This window comes from Botryllus schlosseri, chromosome 1 (genome assembly GCF_051294905.1).
Source record: "Botryllus schlosseri isolate E-star chromosome 1, Bs_hap1, whole genome shotgun sequence".
In the NCBI taxonomy this organism is placed as follows: domain Eukaryota; kingdom Metazoa; phylum Chordata; class Ascidiacea; order Stolidobranchia; family Styelidae; genus Botryllus; species Botryllus schlosseri.
Window position 1 is genome coordinate 23884617 of NC_137236.1, and position 11605 is coordinate 23896221.

Sequence of the window (11605 nt, forward strand, 5' to 3'; positions counted from 1 at the left end):
TTCGTATTACGAAAAGAAGTACCAAGAAGTAAATCGACCACTGTAAACCGTAATTATAAATCAATCCGATATGGTGATTATATCTTATTTCCTAGCTCTCGAAGCTGCACATAAGAGATGTCAAAATGCCCGCCGAATGTTACCGCGAAATCGCAACCACACTCAAGTCCATCAGTTGCAAAGAGATATTGTTCGGACACAGTGAATTGACGAGTCCGAAGCTTTCTGAATTCTACACTGGATGTAAAGACAACGATATAACTGTAAGTTCATTTAATGTACAGACAACGTGCATTGCTTGTATCACGAGTGCTCGCTAAGTTTTCGTTCGGTTTCTTATTCCTACACGCATATAACGCAATAATACTAATCCCAGAATATAATGCGTTTGACGAGTGATATTGACATTACTTATTTCGGGGATTAGATCAACGGGAATTCTGTGCTCGAAAAGTAGTTGGAAATTTCTCCAAATAGTGAGCACACAATTCAACATTGACTAAATCGACAAAATGAATTTGTGAGCGATGGTTTTGATCGCTGCGAGGAATTCCCGCAAGTGAGAAACAGTTGAAAAATGGCATTGACTTTATTGCAACGCACTGATAAGAATTGCGATGATAGTTGGGGTAGCCGAGTAAATGAGAGGAGTAAGGGAAAATGAAATGAGTACCGAGTGCTATTCAAATCCGTTCTGAATACGCCGTCAAGGATAATATAGCTTGTACAGTACATTGTTGGATTTTCTAGATTAAAATGCAATACAATCATAATTTCATTGCCAAAGTTAATGACGACAAGAACTGTGGGGTGTAAGAAGAATGAATCAGCAAATTCGTAGACATGATGCTTATCTTTGTCGCCATTTCTCGACATTTTTGACACTGGAAGGGGCAGATAATCAAAATTGGAATCATTTTGCGCTGTCGACGTCAGTATCTATGCACAGAAATACATCTAGCCTACTATTATCATACTAGATTCAGATATCGGTTTTAATTGAGTGACAACATCGTGAATTTCTCGGCTATGACGTATACTGTTTGAACCGTGTGATGTTTCATACATTCTTCGCACAATTGAATCGGAGGAAATATTGTGAATAGCATCTGACCTGTTGCAGAGACTCCAATAAATACGAGACTTCAATATATTTTTTTCATACCGATTTCGGATGGCGCAGTTGGTTAAGCGCCAGCGTCACGACACCAATGGTAGTGGTTCGAATCCCGGTTCGGACATCATTACTATGTGTCGGAGGTTCTATGGGCTCCTCATCGCCGACCTCACTGCTAAGCAGTGACTTGAAAAGCCCAGCTACAGAGAGCCGAGCTATAATCCGGTAGCAGCAGACACGATGATCAACTGATGAAGCGTGCCTGAAAGAGACTGAGAGAGTGCAAGAAGAATGAAAAAGTACAGCAAAGATACGATGATAAAGCGAGACTGCATGAGAGAGTGGAAGAACGTCAAAGACCCGAAAAAATGCATTTCATTGTACTGTCCGTGTAATTGTAATGCCGTGGAGCACAAAGCCTTAACCTGGCTAAAAGCACCACCGTTGTGTCCTATAATAATAATAATACCGATTTCGGAAGATCTTGAGGAAAACACAGTTTGCTAGAAATGTTGCCAACATTTATTTACGTGGTGTTTGGCATGCGAACCGTGAGCTTCATGTCCGTGAATATTTTGAGTGAAGTAGCAGTATTTTCTAAATATCTTAGCAGTAATCGTGAGCATTCTTGAGATAGAAACTGCTCCGAAAACTAATTATTCGGCTTTCACGCTATGCTAAGGTAACATTCTCTAAGCATTCATTCATTACTTGCTACAATTCTTGTCACTAGCGGTGCAAACTGGCTAGGGATCAATTATAATTTTACGCACGAGTTGTTGGTGCAATAAAACACTCCGTTCGATCATTATCACTATTCCCGTGCTAAATTTTAAAGACAACACTAGCGCAGCAGCTCCGCCGATCACGCTGATAACGAGGGATGGCAGATTATTATATTCTTTATTCACAGTAAAACTGGTAAATACACACATAATCCGGGGAGCAACCTGCCCCCAAAGGAAAATGGCGAGATTGGAGTAAATTTTTAAAATTTCAGTAATACATTCAAATTGTTATTCCTATGCAATACATGGAGAAGTCAGATTACAGAATTGCAGCAGATGAAGAATTGGCTAGGGTTACAGAGCAGAGGTAGAGATGATTGAAGATGAAGAATCGACATTACAGAAATTATGCTGTGATTCACAAGTGTAATTTTAGTGCAGTGGTGCATTCAAGGCCTTCCGAAGAATGTGCACAGTGCCCAATAATGTGATCTTTTGGATCATGTCGAATCGAACGTTACCCGGAATTTGTTGGATATGTCTCAGGAGTTTTTTGCTCACGACCCCTATAGCGCCAATGACTAGCGGTACCATGTTTATTTTGCATCGCCACATTTTCTCACATTCCATTTTGAGGTCTGCGTATTTGGAGTGTTTTTCTGATTCTTTTTGCAGTAGGTTGTGATCAGCTGGGACAGCCAGTTCAATGAATAAGCATTCTCTTTTCTTTTTAGTTTGACGATTATATCCGGGTGGTTGCTCCTGATTTCGCGGTCAGTTATAATAACTATCACATCCCACAGAATTTTTACTTGTTCGTTTTCTGTCACTGGTGCTGGGCTGTAATCGTACCAATTTTTTGTCGAAGTGGTGATGTTAAAATGTTTGCATAATTCAATATGAATGTAGTGACCAATCCTATTGTGTCTCCATGTGTATTTGGTAGCTGCAAGTTATTAATATTATGTTCAAAAACAATTTTAGTGACGCATATAACAACGATGGTCTTTTGCGTCACGACTTAACAGTTGCTAATCGAATCGAAACAGTTGCAAATCGAATCAATATTGTGATGAGTAAAGACAGTCAACCAAACATTTAATACTGTCTCTTTGTCTTCGCTATGAATTCCCATGGCTGAGGTAATATATAATCGGGTAGTTAATATATTTTCCATGGTGAAGGGTACTCTCAAGTCCAGTACGGCAGCTCTAAACTGGCATCTTTCGTTGGTGTACTTCGCACACTCTATAATAACGTGCTCTGCAGTTTCTTCAACATGGAATGTGGTACAATGAGGGGTATCGGAGCATCCAATTTTGCTAAGATGGGAAATGATACGACAGTGACCGGTCCGCAATCTGAAAATGGTGATTTCGGCCTCGCGTGGCTTAGTTATAGTTGGTAGTTTCGTGTATATGTCGGAGCAGAACTGCTTGAAATGTGCTCCAGCGTCTGTTTCGATGAAATGTTGGTTCCAGTCTCGCCCACAGGGATTTAAAATCATTGAGTTGGCTTCGCTAGAAGTATAATCTATACTTTGGTCAGCGAAGTCATGGGCCGCAGCCTCTTTAGCAAGTCGGTCAGCGACTTCATTCCTATTAATACCACAGTGTCCTGGAATCCATATAAAAGAAACATCTCTATGGCTTTCATGTAAGAGATGGTGAGTCAGTTCTAACATTGGATTGGTAATATAGTTATTTTCACCAAGATGGTTTTTTAACGACAGCAATGCACTTAAAGAGTCGCTCAGAATAGTCACTCGTTCGATGGAATTTTCTAAAATCCATACCAATGCATCGAATATTGCTCTCAGCTCAAATGACAGAATTGATAGGAGTTTCAAACATGCTTTTGACCAGGGCTTTGGAGCAGCCGTAAATTTGCATTACTCCAGCTCCGGCTCCGGAGCTTTATTCCATAATACATTAGCTCCGGCTCCAGCTTCGGAGCCGCATTATTACCACTGCTCCGGCTCCAGTTCCAGCTCCGGCTCTGAAAACTATCGAAGGTGTCTATATCAGGGGTGGGCAACCCGCGGGCTGCGGGCCATATGTGGCCCGCGAGAAGGTTTTGAGTAGCCCGTGAGCTAATTCTCCACTATATTATCAAAATTCTGTTATATTATCGAAATTGAATTGCTCAGATTGTGAGCTTGCAAGGCCAACCAAAAATATGATTAGTCTGGCCGCAACACTTGGGATGTTGATGGCTAAATATCAGTTTCGACGCATTGGCAGATCTAGGGTCCAGTCACATTTTTACTAAATCGTCGTACATTACAATAAACTAAAATAGTAGTAAAATTTTACTTAACGCTTCGCGTGTTTAATTGTCACACGATTTCTTTCTTGGTAGCCTACCCCCACCTGAAAATGAACAAACGCCGGATTTAGCCGATTGAGTCTAACTATATTCGTAATTGCGAGAGAAAGTATTTTCGCGTTTGTGCTCGCAGAAAGATCGTCGGCGATGAAATGTAGACACAAAATGATTGTCGTATATTAGCGGACATTTTCGATATCGATATGTCCAGATGCTGAATAGTCCTGTCCTTGCAAACTGAGCCCAGCGGGCGGTATTCAGTCGACCCGCAATATACCCAAGTAATAACAATAATACCTTTGAAAATTTTACGCGCCTGGCGCGGACATAATGAATACTTGTCAATTGTCGATAACATCAGAGTTGCACTAGAACGCACTTTACTCCGTGCCATTGCTGTGTACAGCATTAAAATTCTGATGCGGCGTTTTAACACTGGCACTGTACTCGTTAACATTGAGCCATACAGCTCAATTCAATTTTTAAATGCGCGATTATTATTCAACTGTAACTGTAGTAAGAGCAATATGGGTGGATATAACGACGTGATCAATAGAAATTCGATTTGTACCTAATGGCCAATGGTTTGACGTTCGATATTGGTGCACTCGTTACCAGTCCATCCGCTGTCGATCAAGTCTATCTGAATATAATATTTTTCGGTAGAAACAAATCGAGTAATCGAATTAAACACTGTTCCCTGCACAATGCGCCATGCCCATAACGAATTAAACTATGTAGTATGCACATTGCACATTTACAAGTCACAGTGCGCGATAATCCTGGAATACTGGAGTATCAAGCAGACTTCAAGAATGAATTAACGAAACAGATGATTACAAATTGGAAATCGTGTATCAAATCAGTAATTTGTCTCCAACATAAAATACCATGGGGCTTTGGGCTACTCTTCTGCCATCCCCTATTTACGTTCGAAAATCCTTACTGGCGTGAATGACGATGATGCGCAGTAATGAATTCCAATTGAGATGCATAATTGCATAGGCCTACTCAATAAAACTGAACAATTTTGCGGCCCGATTAAAGAACTATCACAAAAGAATGAGTATTTGCTCATCCGATTCATGGCAACGATGAGATGGAATTTCTCGGCGCGTGCTCGTCAGATCGACATGTGCAACGAAATCACGTTTTTATCCTCTCTCCCATTTCGCGCAATGCATAGTGATCATTATTTTCGAATCGTACAATTGGCCAACAAGGTTGATGAAATTGCGGGTATGCCGAACACCCACAATATTCACAGGCGTATTTCGTATACCGAGGTTCGGCACTCATGTGTGAAAATTGAACATTGAACATATGACTGCTCTGCTGTTAAATCCCCAGGAACATGGTTAGTCGGAAAAGGTAGCGCCAAAGAGGAGAAGATTCTTAATTTCGCGAAGGCCTGCTGTTGAATTAAGTGAACTCAGCAGATATGGTTGTTGCGTAGATAATAGCATCTTATGAAATACGTTGGATCCGGAGCTACCCCTCAAATAACTGGCTCCAGCTCCGGCTCGGCTGAATTGTATGTAGAGATCCGGCTCCTGCTCCAGCTCCGGTAAAAATGCACGGCTGCGGGGCTCCGGCTCCAAAGCCCTGCTTTTGATGTTCTTGTATTGCGATCGGGGATGTAGAAGGAGCACCCAGCACCATTGATGTTTTTAGATCCATCGGTATAAATTAGCATTCTGTTCGGGTATTGCTCAAAAATATGATCTCTGAATACAGGATCATCAATGTGAGGTTGGGGGTCGCGTCCGAGGGCTGTTTGCAATGATGTATCAATCATAGCGCATTTCAATAACCAAGAGCATATAGTAAGAGGATGGTTACCTCTGATTTTCAAATGATCCAATATTTGAAGTCGGGATAAGATATTGAAAGACACAAATCGGTATGAAAGTAGATTGTGAATTTCCTCCCATGAACCCTCCAATAAACTACGTGCTGGGTTCGATTGTCGAGTTCTGATCTTGGAACGGTACTTGAGACAAAGATATTGGTGCCTGAGAAAGAGGGGCATGTCGTTACACGAGGCCTCTAGTACGCATATAGGGGTGCTGGACATGGCACGGCAAGAAAGTCTGAGAGCTTGATTGCGGATTGCAATTATTTTCATGAGGTGTGATTTCGGTGCGAAGAAGTACGCTTACATGCCATACTCTATGATTGATCTCATCAGGCTCCTATACAGGATTAATACCGTTCGAGTGGATGCACCCCAAGATGTGCCGGATACCATTTTGAGTAAATTCATGCGCTTCGCGCATTTGGATGCAACGTTAGATGCGTGTATCTTATAGTTGAGTCTTTTGTCAAACGTGACACCTAAATATTTGAAGGATTCCACATACCTCAGCTGATGACTTCCTAGTTTGATTACAGGTTGTACATGATTTCGCTTTTTCGTGAAAACCATTGCTACGGTTTCCTCGTCCGACACCATAAAACCCCACTTTACACACCATCGATGGATCTGGTCAAGGGATGACTGAATGTTTTGAGCAAGTTCGTCAATAGCAAGACCGGTCTTCCAAATGGCACAATCGTCCGCATAGAGTCCCATATCTGACTCGATAACTGTCGGGAGGTCATTTATCATAATGCTGAATAACAAAGGGCTAAGCACACTCCCCTGTGGAATACCATTTTCTGTGATGAAAATGTCAGATAAAGTTGTGCCGATTCGGACTTGGAAAGTACGGTCGTTTATGAAATGGTTGATCCAAGAAAGACTAGGCGCCGAAATACCCATTTCCCGTAATTTATAGATGCCAGCAGCCCTCCACACCATGTCATATGCTCTCTCGATGTCTAGGAAGACAGCTAAAACCGATCTTCTATTATGGATAGCTTTGTAGGTGGCATCGTGTAATCGGAGCACATGATCAAGGGCCCGCCGACCCCGACGAAAGCCACTTTGATCTGAGTGGAGTAAGCCGTGCTTTTCTAGGTACCAAGAGGAATTGGGAATTGGAATAACGATGGAGTGCTTCCAGCTGCGAGGAACAGCGCCATTGCACCATGAGTAATTTATCACCGAAAGCATACTGAGTAGGGCATCTGGCGGGAAGTTTTTAAACATATGGAATAGCAAAGAGTGTCATGTCCTGGGACGTGTCTTTTTTCGAGTTCAGTGCTTTCGCAAGCTCTGCAATCGTGTAAGGATTGTTCAGGAAAGTATCGTTCCTATGGTTTCCCACTTCTATGTGGAGTGAAGCTCTCAGGTTCAACCTATGACGGTATTTCAAAGAGCTGCTACAACGGTTGAATGTCTTCGGTAGAACTTGTGCTTTTCCCCTTTTATCAGTAATATAGTTTCTTTCAACTTTCAAAGATGCCACCGAACTATTAGAAAGATTGCCCGAAATAGAACGGACGACACTCCACACTTTCTATAAATTTCCCATGGGGCCAAGTGTTTCACAAAAGGATCTCCATGATTCACGTTTTGCTGTTAGTGTATCACTCGTCTGCGATGTCTTGCGTATCAAACGTTTGCCTCATTTTCAAAAACGATGCCTTCTTCCTTCTCACTGCCCTGGCGCAATCGTCGTTCCACCATGGTACTGATGACCGACTGTGACTTCTCTTGATTGGAACGGACAGGCTGGCTGCACATAATACATCGCTAGTGAATTTCACGACCATAGCGTCTCTGCTGTTTCCGAGATTTGGCAACTCGGGTTGATCAATCATCTGGCGAAAACTTGCGCAATCTGCCTTCGAAAGGGCCCACGTAAGCGGACGTTTGTTAGAGCGGGGTATTTTAGCCATTAAAGATGTTAGTATGATAAAATGATCCCTGCCTAATTTGGAGTTTGTCACGTTGGTAGAGCACGAGTGTGCGATATCTGCCGATGCCAGTGACAAATCGATGAGCGAGGCCCTGCTCACTGCGTTGTATGCAGTATTGATGCCAGTTGGACTCGTTGCGCTGAGGGTTACCAATTCATGCCGGTTTATTGAATCATACAACATGTTCACTTCGATGCACAGCGTATCTGTACCACCACCGGGTGACTGAATATCGAGAATTCGATAAGACAATTGCTTACTAATTAGAATGGCTAGCCCACCACTGCGTAGAGTTTTATCCTTCCTTTCAATATTGTACCCTTTAATTTGGGAACATATTTATCAATAAGGTAAATAACATAATATCAGTAGGCCTATGGAGTTGTTCTCTAAAGTTCTTCAGTTCAGGCTGTTATGTTCGTGCATTTTACGTTCAGTGTTGTTCAACTTCTAATTTCTATAGGACTAGTAATTACCGCCAATCATTATTTCCTCGTGTGTCGTGCTTGTATTTATACCTTTTGTTGTGTTGTCTACTCGTCTTTTCGTTTAAATGCACTCTGGATCGTGTCGCCTGTATTAAAGTTATTCTGCTGATAATATACTGCTTTCATATTGCAACCTTGTCGTGTCGTGCAACCTTGTCGTGTCGTATGAGTTATTGTTCAAACAAGATCAAGAACATAACACAGGTAACTTCCTATATATTCCTCGGCAGTTCCATTGCAGTATAAGAACACCAGCGTTCTCATATATTTTGTGGAACTGCGCTCAAGAGGTTTTTCAGAGATTCAGGGTCGAAAGAAAAGCTTAGCCACTTCTGAGCCGGGAAGGTAATCAATGACGGAAGATCGATATCATCGCTTGATCGACATGTTTTTGCTGAGGTTCACAATTTCGCATATGAATGCGAAGAATAGTAACGGATGTGTAGAAGACATCATAGAGAGAATTGACAAGTCATGGTCTGATTCGACGGGGTATTGGCGGCCTCGGTGGCCTCATTTACATAAGAAGAGGTCTCCAATGAGGATAAGTCCGAATCATTTGGAAGGGGTTGTCGCGGTGGACTGATTTTTGCCGAAGTTGACTTTGCCAGCAGAGGCATTCTGACGTGGGTGTACAGCCTGACTATAAGTTTCCTCTGACGTTGGTGTACAGCCTGACTGTAAGTTTTTCCGCCGGGAGTTGGCTACAATTGTGTAGGCTATGTGACGTTTCTGGTACTTTCGCTTTAGCATCTACAGACGATAGACTCTCTCGTTCTCGAATTATTTGTATTTTGGCTTCCCTCTTATACACTGGGCAGTGGGCACCCACCGTAGGCTGCATACACTGGGCACTAGGGTTGTCCATAATTTGCAAAATCTCAAAAAAGATGCGTATCCATGTCTCATTCTGTAGATTATTGATAAAAAAAACATCAATGAACCTGCAATAAGCTCAATAGGAAAGTCGTTAACATTTGTCTAAATGCGTTTGAAAGTAGGTGCCGTAGAGTGGGCGTGTTAGCGACCATAGAACGGCGAGAAGACTAGTAATCACGAAATCACCTCTCTTGATTGGTTAATCAGCTATGCTTGAATGGTCACGACCACAGCGGCTTGCTGATTATGTGCTTATACTAGTTCAAGAAGTTCGCTAACGGCAATGATTCCGTAAGCGCATTGTACGCTGGTGATTTAATAATAAAATGAGACATCTGGTCATTGCATGTTTTAGTGTTAAAACTAGGTACCGATAGCTTTAGTGCAACAATAACCTATTGCAGGCGTGACAGAGGTGAAACAGCGAATGAATGTGAACTTATAGAAGTAAGTATAGATACCAGAAATAGCCTACATATCTGATATGCTTGAGATTACACCAAGTGGTTCTGTTTTTTTGGGTGCAGGTAAGGTATATTAGACATCGCCAAACTGGTGCCGCATACCATGTGATATGGATTCTGGACACAATCCTGTATGCTCAGAAGATATGTGAGCCGAACAGGCAGCTTACATTGGATTTCCGAAGAAGAGTGTAACTACCACGCCGCTTCAATACATCATTTTTATCTCCATGTCTGGTTTGATTCAATCATTAGTCGAGATGCAGCCGGCAATGATCTAAGATTCATTAAGGACATGCTAAGCCAGGGGTGGGCAAACTTTTCAGCTCGCGGGCCGCATTCAACACCTGAATTCATTCGCGGGCCGCACTATATAAAATTGGGATTATAAACCAAAACGCAATAATGATATTTGATTATATAGTGAGGACATGGAGATAATAGATGTGCTTATTTAAAACAAGACAAACATTGCTTTGATGATATCGTACACGCGTCAGAAACATATAGTGGCGAGATTACATAAGCTGGCGGACCTCAATAACCAATTTGTCAAAACTATAGTGATGAAAGTCGGTTGGCCCGATTCATAGAGCAGGATTGAAATTTAAATCTGTGAGCAGCGATCTGTTCATAGATTTACTAATTCCCCTTTTGTTTCAGTTCCAGGACACTCATTGCTGACAGCATCATAACCATATTAGCTTCGAACACGCTTCTACTATGTGTAGATAAAATATACATACCCCCATTGCAGACATCGCATACAGACAACGAATCTACCTAAGACACGCCCGAATGGAGTGGCCAATCTGAAATCCCACTGGTGGTTCAAATTATGTCAATCTCGTCGCAGCTATCCCGCTGTGATATTTAGTAGCCTATATTTACCTTAGATCAGTGGTTCTCAAACTTTTGAAGACATGCCCCCCTCCTTATGATGGTGAAAGATTTCGCGCACCCTTATCGTCCTATAACAAAACGCAACCAGGATGCTAGCAAACCTAGCTGGTAGTTTGATGACATCGAAGGTTATGAATGTGGATGAGAGATTTTCAAATATGTAATTCAGACTAAATACAGAGCAATAACTATAAACTGGATGTAAATTCCGCCGAGCGCGAAATTTTTTTTTTGGTTGAGCTCATCTTCGTGTCCCCCATCAGATGTTTTCACGCCCTCAAGGGAGGAGCCAAACCAGTTTGAGAACTACTGTCTTAGAATTATCATGGTAATATATACTAAGAAAAAGTTAATCAAGTCCCTACATTAATTCGATTTTTGGTACACATATTATTAATTTAATATTTTTAAAAAGTTTCGTTAAACTCTCGCGGGCCGCACAGAACGGTGTTGCGGGCCGCATGCGGCCCGCGTGCCGTAGTTTGCCCACCCCTGTGCTAAGCAATGCAAGCAAACTGTCATTTTGCTGGTCCTACCAGCATAGTCTGTGCTCATCTTTAGACCTCTTTTCGCGGCATCATTGAGGACTTTGACAGCACTTGCGGGTATGATTCATTATGCTGCAATAATCTGACTAGTGTCGAGCATAAATGACAGATTCATCCAGCCCTTACAGCATTCAAGACTTCAATTATATACCACGACAAGAGCCTAATAAGATCAGACAAAGTAGTGTCAATGTCAAGCTTTCTATTTGTATTCAATGATGGTACATCCCCTCAAAAACTGGAAATTCGTTTGCCACTTGCATAAACGCCTTTGCAATATTTTTCCGCTTGTTTTTGTGCTTTCCATCAATGAAATCAAGGCATACAGGCTACAACGGTTACC